Source organism: Vulpes vulpes, chromosome 4, assembly GCF_048418805.1.
Source record: "Vulpes vulpes isolate BD-2025 chromosome 4, VulVul3, whole genome shotgun sequence".
In the NCBI taxonomy this organism is placed as follows: Eukaryota; Metazoa; Chordata; class Mammalia; order Carnivora; family Canidae; genus Vulpes; species Vulpes vulpes.
In genome coordinates, this window is record NC_132783.1 from 69805612 (window position 1) to 69821503 (window position 15892).

General features: G+C 38.3%; 1 non-coding gene and 1 pseudogene across 1 annotated transcript; one reads left to right on the top strand and one right to left on the bottom strand.

The window, feature by feature from the left end:
* Nucleotides 1-4981: 4981 nt before the first annotated feature.
* LOC112927388 (proteasome subunit alpha type-2 pseudogene) lies at nucleotides 4982-5614 on the bottom strand (annotated as a pseudogene).
* A 4423-nt stretch (nucleotides 5615-10037) lies between these two features.
* LOC112927432 (U6 spliceosomal RNA) lies at nucleotides 10038-10144 on the top strand. Its single transcript, XR_003236538.1, has one exon. It is a non-coding gene; the product is annotated as a U6 spliceosomal RNA (small nuclear RNA).
* Nucleotides 10145-15892: the final 5748 nt, after the last annotated feature.

Below are 15892 nucleotides of genomic sequence, written 5' to 3' on the forward strand. Positions count from 1 at the left end.
GTTTTATATATTCTAAATATTATCCTTTTAGTGGCTCAGTCAGTTAAGCATCTACCTTCAGCTCAGGTCATGATCCCAGAGTCCTAGGATTGAGCCCACATCAGGCTCCCTGAGAGGGAGCCTGTTTCTCCCTCTCTCTCTCTGCCACTCCCCCTGCTTGTGCTCTCTCTGTCAAATAAATAAATTTTTAAAAAATAAAAAATAAATATTACCCTTTTAATATACATGCTACAAATATTTTTACCTATTGCTTAATTAGAATTTGTTAAGATTCATTAAGAATGTCTTTTTTAGGGGGCACTTGGGTGGCTCAGTAGTTGAGCTTCTGCCTTTGGCTTAGGTCATGATCCCAGGGTCCTGGGATCAAGTTCTGCAACAGGCTTCCCCCAGGAAGTCTGCTTTACCTTCTGCCTATGTCTCTGCTTCTGTATGTCTCTCATGAATAAATAAAACTAAAAAAAAAAAAGTATTTTTCATTTATTTTATTATTTTATTTGTTTTAAAAAGTTTTCAAATCTTGGGGGAAATAAAATAAGATGAAATCAGAGAGGGAGACAAACCAAAAGGGACTCATAACTCTAGGAAACAAACTGAGAGTTGCTGGAGGGGAGGTTGTTGGAAGAATGGGGTAACTGAGTGATGGGCATTAAGAATGGCACGTAACGTAATGAGCACTCGGTGTTTTGTTTTTTTTTTTTTCTTTTTTTTTTAGAGAGAGAGAGAGAGAGAGAGAGAGAGAGAGAGGAGAGTCACTTGGCCTGTGATGTGTGGTTCTTCTTCTTCTTCTTTTTTTTTTTTTTTTTTTTTTTGGTGTGTGGGAGCACTCGGTGTTATATACACCTGATGAATCACTGAACTCTACCTCTGAAACTAATAATACACTATATGTTAATTAATTGAATTTAAATAAAATTTAATTTAATTAAATAAAAACAATGTGGTCTATCATTTTACACCCCCACAAGCAGTCTGAGACTTCCAGTTGCTCTGTGTCCTTGTCAACACATATTGTCAATCTGTTTAATGTCAGTCATTTTAGTGGATTTGTGGTGATATCTTATTGTGATTTTAATTTGCATTTCCCTGATTATTAATAATACTAAGCATCTTTTCATGTTTTTTGGCCATTTATATGTATTCTTTTGTAAAATGCTTGTTCAACTCACTCAATAAAAAATTAGATTGTCTTATTAAGAAAAGATTTTTTAATCTTGATGTTGTCAAACTTGTCATTCTTTTCCTTTATAGATTTTGTGCTTTTTTTTCTTATTATTTAAGTAAGTATTCATTAAATTAAGAATTCAATGGGCACCTGGGTGCCTCAATTGGTTAAACATCTGACTTTTGATCTCAGCCTACTGCCTATCCAGAGAGATATGGGTGCCTGAGGGTTAGTTTTAAATATCTGTATTCCAAGCTGGTCATGCTTCTGATAGTACAAATTTCTCAAGATCTTTGCTTTTATCAGTTTGATTTTAGCCAATGATTTGTGGCAAGAGTCACACTCTGATAGACAAGTCTTTCAAAATGGCCCCCCAATGAATCCCATCTCAAGGAATCCATACTTGTATTAGTTTGCTTGGGCTGCCATTACAAAACACCACAAAAAATATAAATTTATTTTATCACAGTTCTGGAGATTGAAAGTCTAAGATCAAGATGTTGATGGGGTTGGTTTCTTTTGAGGCCTCTTTTCTTGGCTTGCAGATGGCCTTCCCTTCATGGACATATGCATCTGATGTCTCTTTGTGTGTCCAAATTTCCTCTCCTTATAAAGATACCAATCAGATTGGATGATTAGAACCCACCCTAGAAATCTGTTAACGTAATTACCTCTTTAAAGGCTCTATCTCCAGCTACAGTCACACTCCGAAGTACTGGGAGTTAGAGCTTCAACAAATGAATTCTAGGGAAACAATTCAGCCCATAACAAAACCTTTGTACAATTCCTCCCCTTGAGTGTGGGCTGAACTGAATGACATATTTCTGACCAATGGTATATGGCAAAAGTAATGGGAATCACTTCTATGATTAGGTTGCAGAAGTTTGTGTTGCTACAGATTCAGTTGCTGGGTGACAAACAATCCCAGAATCTCATTGGCTTAATATAGGAAAAATACATTTCTTAATCATGTTAAATGTTTCACTTGGGTGATCTGTTCAGCAGTCAATCAAGGATCTAGGGGGCAGTCTTCATCTCAACACATATTTCCACAAACATTGCATCAGGGCAAAGGGAACATGATAAATTGTGCACTGGGTCTTAAAACATCTGCACAAACAACAATGAGTGAAAGAATCCAAACTCCAAGATGTATATGTTGGATTATTCCCTCTACACACAAGACAGGAAAACTCATCTTTGGTGTTAAAAGTTTAGAAAATAATTATTTTTATTATGGGGGCAGGTAGGGGTGTGATAGAATAACGGTTCCCAACATGTTCAAATTTTTATCCCTGAGACCTATAAATATGTTCTCTCATATGGCAAAAGGGATTTTGCAGATGAAATTAAGTCCATGGGCCTTAAAATAGGGAAATTATACTGGATTATGTGGGTAGGCAAAAGTAATATCCTGAGCCCTTAAAAGTGGAAGAGGAAGGGAAAAATTAGTCAGAAGACATGATAACAAAAAAGTCACAATTTGAAGCATAAAAGGGACTACATCAAATTAAAAAGCTTTTGCATAGTTATGGAAACAACAAAACTAAAGCAACCTACTGAATGAAAGACAATATTTGCAAATGACATATCTGACAAAGGGTTATATCCAAAGTATATAAAGAACTTACACAACTCAACACCAGAAAAGCAAATAATCTATTTAAAAATGGACAGAAAACATGAACAGACATTTCTCCAAAGAAGACATCCAGATGGCAAACAGACACGTGAGAAGATGCTCAACATTACCCATCATCAGAGAAATGCAAATCAAAACCGTAATGAGATATCACCTCACACCTGTCAGAAGGGGTAAAATCAAAAACACAAGAAACAAGTCTTGGGGATGCCTGGGTGGCTCAGAGTCTGCTTTTGGCTCATGGTGTGATCCTGGAGTTGCAGAATTGAGTCCCACATCAGGCTCCTTGCATGGAGCCTTCTCCCTCAGCCTATGTCTCTGCCTCTCTATCTTTCTGTGTCTCTTATGAATGAATAAATAAAATTAAAAAAAAAAAAAAGAAACAAGTGTTGGTCAGGATGTGGAGAAACAGGAACATTCTTGCACTGTGGGTGAGAATGTAAACTGGTGCAGATACTCTGGAAGTACGGAGATTTCTCAAAAAAGTTAAAAATAGAACTACTAGGAGGTAGGCTGTCTGGCTCAGTTGCTGGAGCACAGGATTATTGATCTCAGGATTGTTGAGTTCAAGCTCCACGTTGGGTGTGGAGCTTACTTGGAAAAAAATTTCTTTTTAAATAGAACTATCCTACAATCTAGTAATCGCACTACTGGGTACTTACCCTCAAAATACAAAAACACTAATTCAAAAGGATACATGCACCCCAATGTTTATAACAGCATTATATACGATAACCAAATTATGGAAGCAGCCCATTTGTCCATCAATAGATAAATGGATAAAGATGTGATGGTTGCTAGCTTTGAAGATATAAAAAGGGAGCCAGGAGTCAAGGAATGTGAGGACCTCTAGAAACTGGGAGTGGCCTTTAGCTGGCAACCAGCAAGGAATGGCCACTACAGTCCTATAACCATGAAGAACTGAATTTCACCAACAACTTGAATGAGCAGGAAACCAATTCTCTCCCAGATCCTCCAGAAAGGAATGCAGCCCTATTAACACCTTGACTTTAGCCCATGGGGGAGACACATGTCAGACCTGCAAGAAAATAGATTTGTGTTTTGCGAGGTGCTAATATTGTGATGCTCTATTACAGTGGCCACAGAATTGAACCTAGCAAGGGAGAACAGGAAAAACATGGAAGGGGGCCTGAGATGGATTGCTGAGATGCTCTGAGCATCTGTTTCTTGATCCAGTTATGTAAATATGCTTACTTTGTGGAAATTTACTAGCTGGACACTTATAATCCGGGCAATTATCTGCACATAGGTTATAACACAGTAAAAAATTTATATTAAAACAAGCCAATGTGAGGGTTTGTTATTAAGATTAATGCTATAGGTCATGGAGGGGTCATTTTTCTTAAAGCCTTTGAGAAACACACAGAATTCCTCCCAGAATTGCTAATTTGACAGGTAATAGGTAGCCTCCTGCTCCCTTTGCTTGAAGTTTGCCCCTGTGGGCATTGATTCCCTCAAACTTATAGGGTGTGTGTTGGCTAAGAAGGTTCCTTAGTAGCAAATAAATGTTTTGGAGGAGAATTCTGGAAGATACTCTGTGTACACTTGAGAGGTCAACTTCTACAGTGCCCACCACAGATGTAGCCAAAATCTGAGGTAAGACAGGGGATATGGTGTGCCTTTGTAAAACAGGTCAATCCTACTCATACACATGTAAAAAATCCTGAACAGATTAGCAAACTGAATCTAGTGACACATGAAAAAAGATAATATACTGTGTCCAAATTGTATTTGATCTAGAAATCCATGCATAGCTTAATATTTGAAATCAATCAATATAACTTATGCCACCAACAGAATAAAGAATAAGAAAGTCATTAAATGACTTTCTCCATTGATTCAAGAAAAATTATTTGATAGAATTCAATATCTACTCATGATTTTTTGTATTTCACAACTTATTATGATTTATAAGTGCCATTTAAAAAACATCAGTCCAAAACTAAATAAATGAAAATAAAAATAAAAAACAAAAATAAAAAATAAAAAAAAATAAAAAACATCAGTCCAAAAATAAAAAAATAAAAAAAAATAAAAAACATCAGTCCATTAAACCATGTAGAAATAAGTATGTAAAAGGTATACAAAACTAAACATATTTTAGACATGTTTAAGTAGACAGATTATCTGAAATTCCAGATTTTTCCATCACTTTGTTATGTTATGGCACCCAAGTAATCCTTAACTTCAGTAGGAGTGAGCCTCCTGAATCCAGCTTCATTGCAGACTCTAACCTCTACATTATCTTCAGTCATTTGCCCTTCAAGCTTTCCTTTGGATTTAATATAGCTGTATGAATGGCATCTTTAAGTCTAGATCTTCATTATATTTTTGTAAGGAAAGTCTGTCCATTCACATAGTTCTTTAACATTGCTATGGCTTTCTAGGCAAAGTAAGCTCCAGATGGCTATGCCAACCACAAATTAGTAAACTTCAAGTGGATGAACATCACCTGAATGAGTGTATTCTTGCATCACAAGAGCTACTCTCCATACCAGCTGGACTGTGGGAATGAATTCTTGGGAAAGGAGATAGTGTTGCTGAACTCTAGTTTTCGAGCTCTGCACTGGAACAGTCTGTAATCTGGGGCCCATGTGGCTGTACACCAAACCTATGCATTTGGTAATTGGTTCCACTTTTGTGTACACTTTGCTCATCAGACAGAATGGATTTCTGTTTCTTCTCAGTTGCTAAAACCACACCACTTACAGCTTTAATTCCTCTACTGAAGAAGCTCCTCTAGTATAGCCAATCTGGGCATTTTTACCAGATGGGCTGAACGTAGTCATCTTTACCTGGAGTACCCTATTAGTGATTTCCTTTTTATTTTTTTTAATCTTTTTTTTTTTTTATGATAATCACACAGAGAGAGAGAGAGAGGCAAAGACACAGGCAGAGGGGGAAGCAGGCTCCATGCACTGGGAGCCCGACGTGGGATTCGATCCCCGGTCTCCAGGATCGCACCCTGGGCCAAAGGCAGGTGCCAAACCAGGGATCCCGCGATTTCCTTTTTAAAAGAAGAAACTTGGGAACCCTGGGTGGCTCAGCAGTTTAGCGCCTGCCCTCAGCCCAGGGTGTGATCCTGAAGACCCCGGATCGAGTCCCAGGTCAGGCTCCCTGTGTGGAGCCTGCTTCTCCTTCTGCTTCTCCTGCTGCCTGTGTCTCTGCCTCTCTCTCTCTGTATCTCTCACGAATAAATAAATAAAACCCTTAAAAAAAGAAAGAAACTTAAGGTGATTCCCTGGGTGGCTCAGTGGTTTGACGCCTGCCTTCACCCCAGGTCGTGATCCTGGAGTCCTGGGATTGAATCCTGCATCAGGCTCCCTGCATGAAGCCTGCTTCTCCCTTTGCCTGTGTCTCTGCCTCTCTCTCTCTCTTTCTTTCTCTTTGTCTCTCATGAATAAATAAATAAAATCTTTAAAAAAAAAAAACTTAGCAAACTAGAAATAGAAAGAAAACTCCCTATTCTGACAAAAACAAAATAAAACTAAAATGTGCTCATTATTATAACTCCATTCAACATCACAGGGCAGGTCCTAGTTGATTTAAGGAAGTTAATTAACAAGAATATTAAGTAATAATAATAATTATATAGAGAGAGCGATACTCAGAGAAACAAAGACAGAGATGAAGGAGAATCCAAATGAATCTATATATAATCTTTTGCAAGTCACTGAATTTAAAGTCATCATGCAAGAATCAAATCTATATTTTGTTTATAACAGCAACGAGCACTTAAATAAAATTACACACACAGAGAAAGGCTGTCATAGCAGCCTTTAAAAAAGAAACTTCAGGGCACCTGGGTGCCTCAATGGTTAAGCATCCACCTTTGGCTCAGGGCTGATCCCGGGGTCCTGGGATTGAGTCCTGTATCAGACTCCTTGCAGGGACCTTGCTTCTCCCTCTGCCTGTGTCTCTGCCCCTCTCTATATCTCTCATGAATAAATAAGTAAAATCTTTTTTAAAAAATATACCTCTACACAGAATGTATAAAACTTATGTTTTGAGAGGAATTTGAGAGGAGTTAGGGGCACCTGGGTGGGTAAGTTGGTTGTGTCTGACTCTTGATCTCAGGGTTGTGAGTTCAAGCTCTGCATTGGGCTCCACATAGAGCCTACTTAAAAACAGCAACACAACAACTGTATATATAATTGAGAGGTATTAAGGAAAACTTAATAAATGGGGAGAAGTAATATACTATGCCCAAGATTTGAAAGAGTCAATATATGGTAAAGACCAAGTTTATGTATAGGATCCACAGCTCTCTCAAGTAAAGTCATAGTGAGTGCATTTGTGTGACTTTAGAACTTAATTCTAAAATTTATGGAAATAGAAAAGACAAAGGTAACTAAGGAAATATAGAAGGACATAGAGGACAAACAGTCTGTGTATAGAGATTTGTTGTAAAGATGTAATAAATATGACAAATAAACTGATGGAAAGATTAGAGATTCCAGAAACAGACCCATCCTTCCATTGAACACTTGATCTATGACTGGAGATACTGCAAAAAGTTGAGAAAGGACAATCTTTTCATTAGAGCTGTGGTTCAATTATGTATTATTAATAAGGAGGGGAAGAAAATTTGATTCCTAGGGGATCCCTGGATGGCTCAGTGGTTTAGCACCTGCCTTTGGCCCAGGGTGTGATCCTGGAAACCCGGGATCAAGTCCCACATCAAGTCCCACATCAAGTCCCACATCAGGTTCCCTGCATGGAGCCTGCTTCTTCCTCTGTCTCTGCCTCTCTCTCTGTGTGTCTCTCATGAATAAATAAATAAAAATCTTTAAAAAAGAAAACTTGATTTCTACTCAAATAATATGCAAAAATATCATTCTTGGTGAATTACAAATGTAAAAAAGAAAAGCAGTAAAGATTTGTAGAATAAAATATAGGACAATATCTTCATAGTTTTGGGCAGGAAATAATTTCCTAATGGATACAAATGGCACTAACCACTAAGGAAAACATTTACAAATTGGAGTAAATCAAAATTAGGAATATCTGAACATCAAAAGATAGCATTACCTTCCTTGTAACCTTGTAATCTTCTCCTCCTGTTGTTTTTTTTTTTTATCAAATAAAAATGAAAGTGAAAACGGGGACTGCCCTGCCCATTTGGGGATCTTTGGGTCACTAAACAAAAAGCAGAGAATAAACCATGATGATTGATGCTGATTACTAGGTGGAAATTAGGCTACTGCTACCCACTGAGAATAAAGTTCTATGGCCGAAAGCCACTCCATTTACTGAATGTTTCTTAGTTCCCTAGCCCATAATACTGGTCAGTGGGAAACTGTAGCGGTACCCAGTAGCAATCCAGTGAAGATTGCCAAAAAAAGACCACTAAAAAAGGCTTGGAAAAGTATGGGAATCATTTGGATCATACCAACAGGTAAAATCTCTGACTTCCTGAGTGATGGCAAGGGTGATTTATGAGAATAGTGTACTAGGTGGTTTAAATTCATTGATTTTCTTCCTGCTGCTTCACTGTAAACCTGTGCATCATCTTCCTTCAGGGAATACATCTTATTCTCATGCTCTTATTGGTAGGTTTTAACTTAGCTAGAGAGGTCACTATTGACCAGGCTCAATAGTGACTTAACATTTAAGTGATAAATTAACTTTATAAAGTTAAGTTTATAAAATTTAGGTTATATAAAGTTAAGTTGTAAAGTTAAATTTGTGCTAATAAAAGTTTTTCTTTAGTATGAAAGGTCCAAAAATGGAAACGAATGCATGCCAAGTCACAAGGAGATGACCTCTTAGATTCCCAGTGTCCACAGGCAGAGATCACTATGGTAAAGTTGAAAGTGTGAAGTTTCAAGTGCCTTTTCTGTCTATCCTTCTCTCTTGGCTGTCATATTTTTAAATTCACATTTTCACATCAAAAAATAATAGTAAAATGTACCACCTCTTTGATCCTAAGAAAAAGATGATACGACATTTATGCTGGGGATGAAGAAAAGGATCTCAACCAGGTAAGTCACAGAATGTTCCAGAAAAATGTGTAAGTGGCCTGTAAGCGGCTATTCTTACTACCTGTGAGCCAGTTGTTACATCAAGTTCTAAAATTGGACCCAGGGGATCCCTGGGTGGCTCAGCGGTTTAGTGCCTGCCTTTGGCCCAGGGCATGATCCTGGGGTCCCAGGGTTGAGTCCCACGTCATTGGGCTTCCTGCATGGAGCCTGCTTCTCCCTCTGCCTGTGTCTCAGCCTGTCTCTCCCTGTGTGTCTCTCATGAATAAATAAAATCTTAATAAAATAAAATAAAATAAAGTAAAATAAAATAAAATTGGACCCATCCTAAAGGAAAGACTCTAGGAGGTGAGAGCTCATGTTCTTTTTCATAATTTTTCTGAAGCAATGACTTTCTTGCTGAAAGACTTTCATACTGAAAGGGTTAGTATTTACTAAAAGAAATCTCTCCTTCCTTGTAATCAGCCCTTCACCCTCCCCTTTCTTAGCTGGTGGGTTGAGGCTGCAAGCAGCTGTGCAAAAATTCGGTACAGAGACAGCTCTACTTTGACCAGCAGTTTCTATTCCCATTGGGAAGTTCTCCCCAACTTTGTTAGAAGGACTGATTCACACTTTGCTGAATTCTTCTAGTGATCTATTGTTCCTCTTATTAGTACTCTGGACAACTGCCCAGCAGGTGGAGAGACCACCTCTTAGTCCAGTTCTGCTGAGGATAGGGGGTGATGGTAATGTTGATGTCTGGGCCAAATTTTGACAAGGATGTTTATTCAGGTTTTAACTTAGACATACATAACTTTCTTCAGAGAGGCCTCCTCTGATCACCCTAACTAATCAGCACCGCTCACTCTCTGCCATGTTACTCTATTTTATCTTTGTCATTGTCCTTATCAACACCTGCCATTAACTTATCTACTCATTGGCCCAGCGATAGCCTTAACAGCAGAGACTTTGTTTACCCTCGTTGACAAGAGCAGTGCCAGGCCCCAGAAGGGGCTTATGTTTGACCAGTCGACTGCTCTGTGCTAGCAGAGGGTTTCCAAAAGCAAGCAGTTAAATGAATTTCATGTTTATAATCTGATGGTATCCTTTAATACACATCTCAGTATGATTTTCAGCCTAAAGCATACAAAAGAATGAATCCTACCCTTAAGGCATACCATGACTTTGGGAGAATTCTGGATGGAAATGCATTTCACAATTAAGTTGCATTTCACAATTAAGTCTTTAACTTGTGCTCACTTCAGCAGCACATATACTAAAAGTGGAACAATACAGAGGAGATTAGCATGGCCCCTGTGCAAGGATGCTATGTGAATTTGTGAAGCATTCCATATTTTTTAATAAAACAACACAAAATTAGGGAGACAAACCACAAGAGACCCCTAATTATAGGAAACAAACTGAGGGTTGCTGGAAGGGAGGTGGGTGGGGAGATGGGGAAACTGGGTGATGGACATTAAGGAGGGCACGTATATAATGAGCACTGGATATTATATAAGACTGATGAGTCACTGACCTCTACCTCTAAAATTAATAATACACTATATGTTAATTAATCAAATTTAAATTTAAAAATTGAGAATAAAATATCTTTAACTTCTAAGAAATTACACCCTTCCCTACTGAGCAGTCATGCCATTATTATCAGCTTCAGAAAAAGCATCTGCAAGGCAGACATGACAAAGTATAAGTCTAAGAACTAGAAGATTATTTTTCCTTCCCTTCCTCTTGTTCATGTTTTGTTTCTTAAATTCCACGTATGAGTGAAATCATATGGTATTTGTCTTTCTCTGACTGACTTGTTTCACCTAGCAGAACACCCTCTAACTCCATCCAGGCTGTTGCAAATAGCAAGATTTCATTCTTTTTGATGGCTAATATTCCTATATATATATATATAGGAATATATATATATACCACTATAATTATCAATACAACAGCTCCCCCCCCCCACCCCTTATCCACAGAGGATAAAATCCAGGACTGCTAGTGGATGCCTGAAACCATGGACAGTAACAGATCCCATAGATACTGTTTTTTCCTATACTATACATACTTGTGATAAAGCTTAAGTGTAAATTAGGCTGAGTAAGAGATAAACAAGAATAATAAAATAGAACAATTATAACACTATGCTGTAATGAAAGTCATGTGAATGTGATCTCGTTCTCAAAATATGTTATTGTACTGTATTCACTCTTCTTCATCTTGTGATGATGTCATAAAATGCCCATATGATAAGACTGAGGCAAATGATGCAGGCATTGTGACATAGTGCTAGGCTACTATTGACCTTCTGACAATATGTCTGGAGGATCATTTGCTTCCAGATCTCAGTCAAGCTCAGGTAACTAAAACTGTGGAAAGTGAAACTTTAGGTAAGGCAGAGGTGGGGTGGGGGGGGGGGTGGCGGCGCGGTGCAGTTACTGCACAGAATCCTTCCTGTTGAAATCAGTATGTGGTTCCTCTCTCCTGATTGGATTTGTACTGATGATACAGTACAAATTGCCTCAGTTTTGTGATAAAGAAAAAGAGAGGGCAAAGATGGAAAGAAGAGACAGAAAAGGAAAAAGGTAGAAAAAAAGATTAGAGACAATAAACAGCTAAAAGAAAATAAAGTAAGGAAGCAAAAGAAAATGAAACAGGGGTGGGCAGGTGAGGAAAAGACAGCCTCCTATTTCCTGTTTGCTCAGGCAGTCCCCACTTCCCACTGCACTGACGTCCTACCTCCTTACCCCTCATGCAAAGTAACCAAGTCCTTCAGAAGCCTGGCTAGGGATTCACTGAGGGAGTTGACACCTCGCTCAGACCCCAGCAGCTCTCTATTTTATCTAGCCAGAAGTGGGACCCTTGCCTGCCTCACTTGGTCCTGGCCACACAGAGCAGCACCATTCCCTTGCCTTTCTGTAGAAGTCTGGCTAGTATCTCTCTTTCAGAAAGTGCTAGCTCAGAGTAAGTCACAAAGTTCCTGATACTTGTTTGGAAATCACCATTTCTGTGTATAAGGATAAATGATAAGAAAAGGAATAAAAGCTTTATAATGAGAAAAGAGCTACACAGACACAAGGCAGGAAGAAGAAAGGGTATTGCTGTTGTAATAATCTGTTACATAGGTAGCCTAAGACCACATCCCAGAAAATTTGCTCCTGGTAATTAAAAGCAAGACACGATACAGATTCAACACAAACACATTTGCCTCAACCCATAACATGTGTGTGTGTTCAAATCATCCCTTAGTCAAAGTATATAAACTGGCAGATGTGTGTTACATACTTACTTGTGTGCATTGAGGGCACTGGGGTGGAAGGACCACAGTGAGAATCAGTAACTTGTGGTCCCTAACTTTAGTGTGGTTTGTAACCACCTCAAGGGCTTGTTAAACTCAGATTGTTGGGCTGTACCCACAAAGTTTCAGATTTAGGAAGTCCAGGGTGTGTCCTCAAAATTGCAATTCTAAAAGGCTCCCAGGTGACACTAACCCCCACTTTGAGAAGCCCTGGCTTATCATCATAATGAGCTCACCAGCAGAAAGCTGGGGCAGGGCTGAGACAGGTGGAATTACCTTAGGAAAATTGTTAACCTCCATATCTTAGTTTCCTTATCTGGAAAATGGGGGTGATGATAATGGTACCTAAATCCTAGGATTAGTATAAGGATGAAAGGAGTGAAAACATGCAAAGTGCTTAGACAATACTTGGTGCATAGCAAGCACCTTATAATTGCTTTCTTAAATAAAAATACAGGTCCTAGAGTCAGACAAATGGTTTAGACTTGGCTAGACTTAACCATTCCGAAAAAAAAAAAAATTCTGAGCTTCAGCTTCCTTATTTAAAAAAAAGGGGGGGATAAAAATAACACCTGTCTTACAGGGGTTTCATGAAGATTAAATAAGCTAATACATTGGTTATCAAATCTTGGCAAATGAGCCTATATCCACACTTCAGGCCCCTGGAAGGTGATGCTTTCTGCCTGTGAAGGTGTTAGCTCTGTGGGGTAATGCTGCCCTCTGCTGGATAGCTATGCATTTTTAGAAATTAACTTCTAAAAAAAAAAAGAAAGAGAAAGAAGAAAGAAAGAAAAAGAAAGAAAGAAAGAAAGAAAGAAAGAAAGAAAGAAAGAAAGAAAGAAAGAAAGAAAGAAAGAAGAAAGAAAGAAAGAAAGAAGAAAGAAAGAAAGAAAGAAAGAAAGAAGAAGAAAGAAAGAAGAAAGAAAGAAAGAAAGAAGAAAGAAAGAAAGAAAGAAAGAAAGAAAGAAAGAAAGAAAGAAAGAAAGAAATTAACTTCTCGTCCCCAATTCATCCAGCAAAAAAAGCTAATAATCTTCAACAAGTTTATATGCTCTGAGCACATTTCTTTGGCTCCTGTGTTCAAACATGATCGAATTAAATCACTCTCAGTAAATGGTTTTCCTCATGTGGCAAAATAACAAGCCACTTTGGCAACTTACTTTGGCTGCAGCCTCATTTCCAACTTTTATTTTTATGGAGAAAATTAGCTATGATGAGATATTCCTGTTTAAGCTTTCTAGTTTTCATGATTGTTGCCTTCCTGTGAGTTGAGAATATTGGGATGACTCCCTGATCTAGTCATTCTTTCAGCACTGCCAGCATAGCTCTGTGGCAAGCAGCACTTGCCAGAAACGCTGTGGTATGAAAACCAGGTCACTCTGATTTGTAATGTGTCAAAACAGCAGGACAATACAGAAATGAGCAAATGTCCCTCTGTGTTCTGATGAAGCTTTTCTCATAAAAGATGACATTTGGGGATGCCTGGGTGGCCCAGTGGTTGAGCATCTGCCTTTGGCTCCAGGAGTGATCCTGGAGATCTGGGATTGAGTCCCACATCGGGCTCCCTGCACGGAGCCTGTCTCTGCCTTTCTCTCTCTCTCTCTCATGAATAAATAAATAAAATCTTAAAAAAAAAGAAAGAAAGAAAGAAAGAAAGAAAGAAAGAAAGAAAGAAAGAAAGAAAGAAAGAAAGAAAGAATCCAGAACGCTTAAAATAAATAAATAATAAATAAATAAAAATAAAAGATGGGATTTGAATTTCTCATAATTTTCACATGTTAGAAAATTTTATACCAGTGGTGCCTTGGTGGCTCAATCAGGTAAGTGTCAGACTCTTGGTTTTCACTCAAGTCATGATTTCAGGGTAATCAGAGCCCCGCATTGGGCTGAGCATGGAGTCTGCTTAGGATTCTCTTTCTCCTACTCCCTCTGCCTCTCCCTGCCCCTGATAGATAGATAGGTAGAAGATAGATAGATAGATAGATAGATAGATAGATAGATAGATAGATAGATGATAGATAGATGATAGATGATAGATGATAGACAGATGTAAAAATCTAAAAACTATGTACAAAAAAAAGTGCTGGCCAGTTTGGATCTGCAATCTGTACTTTGTCATCCACCAGGGTCTATCCACATCCTGATAGGATCAGACTGGTCTTAGCCTGTTCAGTCTATTATTGCCAGGTAAACTGGGGAGACCCCAGGCCCTGGAGCCTCAACCCAGACAGACCCAAAGGTTCTTGGTCTTGTCATGAGAATAAATTCAAAGATGGACATGCAGCACAACTTACAAGAGACATAATCAAGAAAGTTTATTAAAGCAAAAGGTACATTCGAGATATGAGAATAGGTGAAAGAGAGAGAGAAAGAGGAAGAAAAAGAGAGCTGTGCACCCTAGGGGTTGCATTTCTATCTATCTTCTATTGACAGTTGTTAACTAAGGGGTGGAATATTGGGACATCTGGGTGGTTCAGCAGTTGAGCAGCTGCCTTCAGCTCAGGGTATGATCTGGGAGTCTGGGGATCAAGTCCTGCATTGGGCTCTCTGTGGGGAACCTGCTTCTCCCTCTGCCTATGTCTCTGCCTCTGTGTCTCTCATGAAAAAATAAATAAAATATTTGAGAAAAAAAAATAAGGTGTGGAATATTCATTACTTGGGGCAGAGAAACATGCTTTTTCTTTCTAATTTGGTCAGGTTTCCTGTCATGGTACCTGCCATCTTGGGCTTGTCTGGTTTGATCCAGCTTCTTGTGGAGTGCTGCCTGGACAGGCCTCTGACCTTCCCAATAGCTGGTTATGACTTTCTTGTTACTGACCTCCAGGTTTCCTCTTGGAACCTAACTAATCGCCTACTCTAACATTATAACAAAATACCATAGAATGGGTGGCTTGTAAATAATTAAAATGTGTTTCTCATAGCTGTGGAGGCCCTGAAGTCCAAAATCAAGCCACCAGCAAATTTGATATCTGGGGAGAATGAAATTCCTGGTTCATAGGTTCATAGGCTCTTTTCACTGTGTCCTCATATGGCAGAAGAGGGGAGGGATTTCTCTGGGATCTCTTTCATAAGGGCACTAATCTCATTTATGAGGGTTCCACCCTTATGACCTAAGTATCTCCTGAAGGCCCCACTTCCAAATACCGTCAGATTGAGAGTTAAGTTCCAACATATGAATTTTGGAGAGATACAAACATTCAGTCTATAGCAACATCTTAAAGTTATCACTAAATTTATACAGCTTAAGTTCAATAACATACAATCTTTTCTTATACAAGTCAATTTCCATCTCCTTTCAGTTATTAATGTCACAAAATTACATCTTTATGTATTATGTGTCCAAAAACATAGACTATTAATTGTTTTCAAGCATCAGTCTCATATCATATAGAAAAAGTGTGGAATTACCAAATCAAAGTAACAATAATACTAGCTTCTATAACTATCCACATATTTAGCTTTATCAGAGATCTTTCCTTTTCCATATAGTTTCAAATTACTGCTCTCTAGCTACTAATTACTAGTGTCTAGTGTCCTTTCATTTCATTCTGGAGGATTTCATTTGGCATTTCTTGTAGTACAGGCTTTTGTTTATCTGGGAATGTCTTCATTTTCCCCTCATTTTTGAAGAAAAGTTTGCAGGATATAGGATTCTTGGTTGACACTTATTTTCCTTCTGGCCTCTAAGGTTTTTGATGAGAAATCTGCTGATAATATTATTGGGGAAAATATAATTAAAATTATCTTCCTTTTAGCTTTATAGATGTATTAATAACGTACCTTATTATGTCTTATGCAAT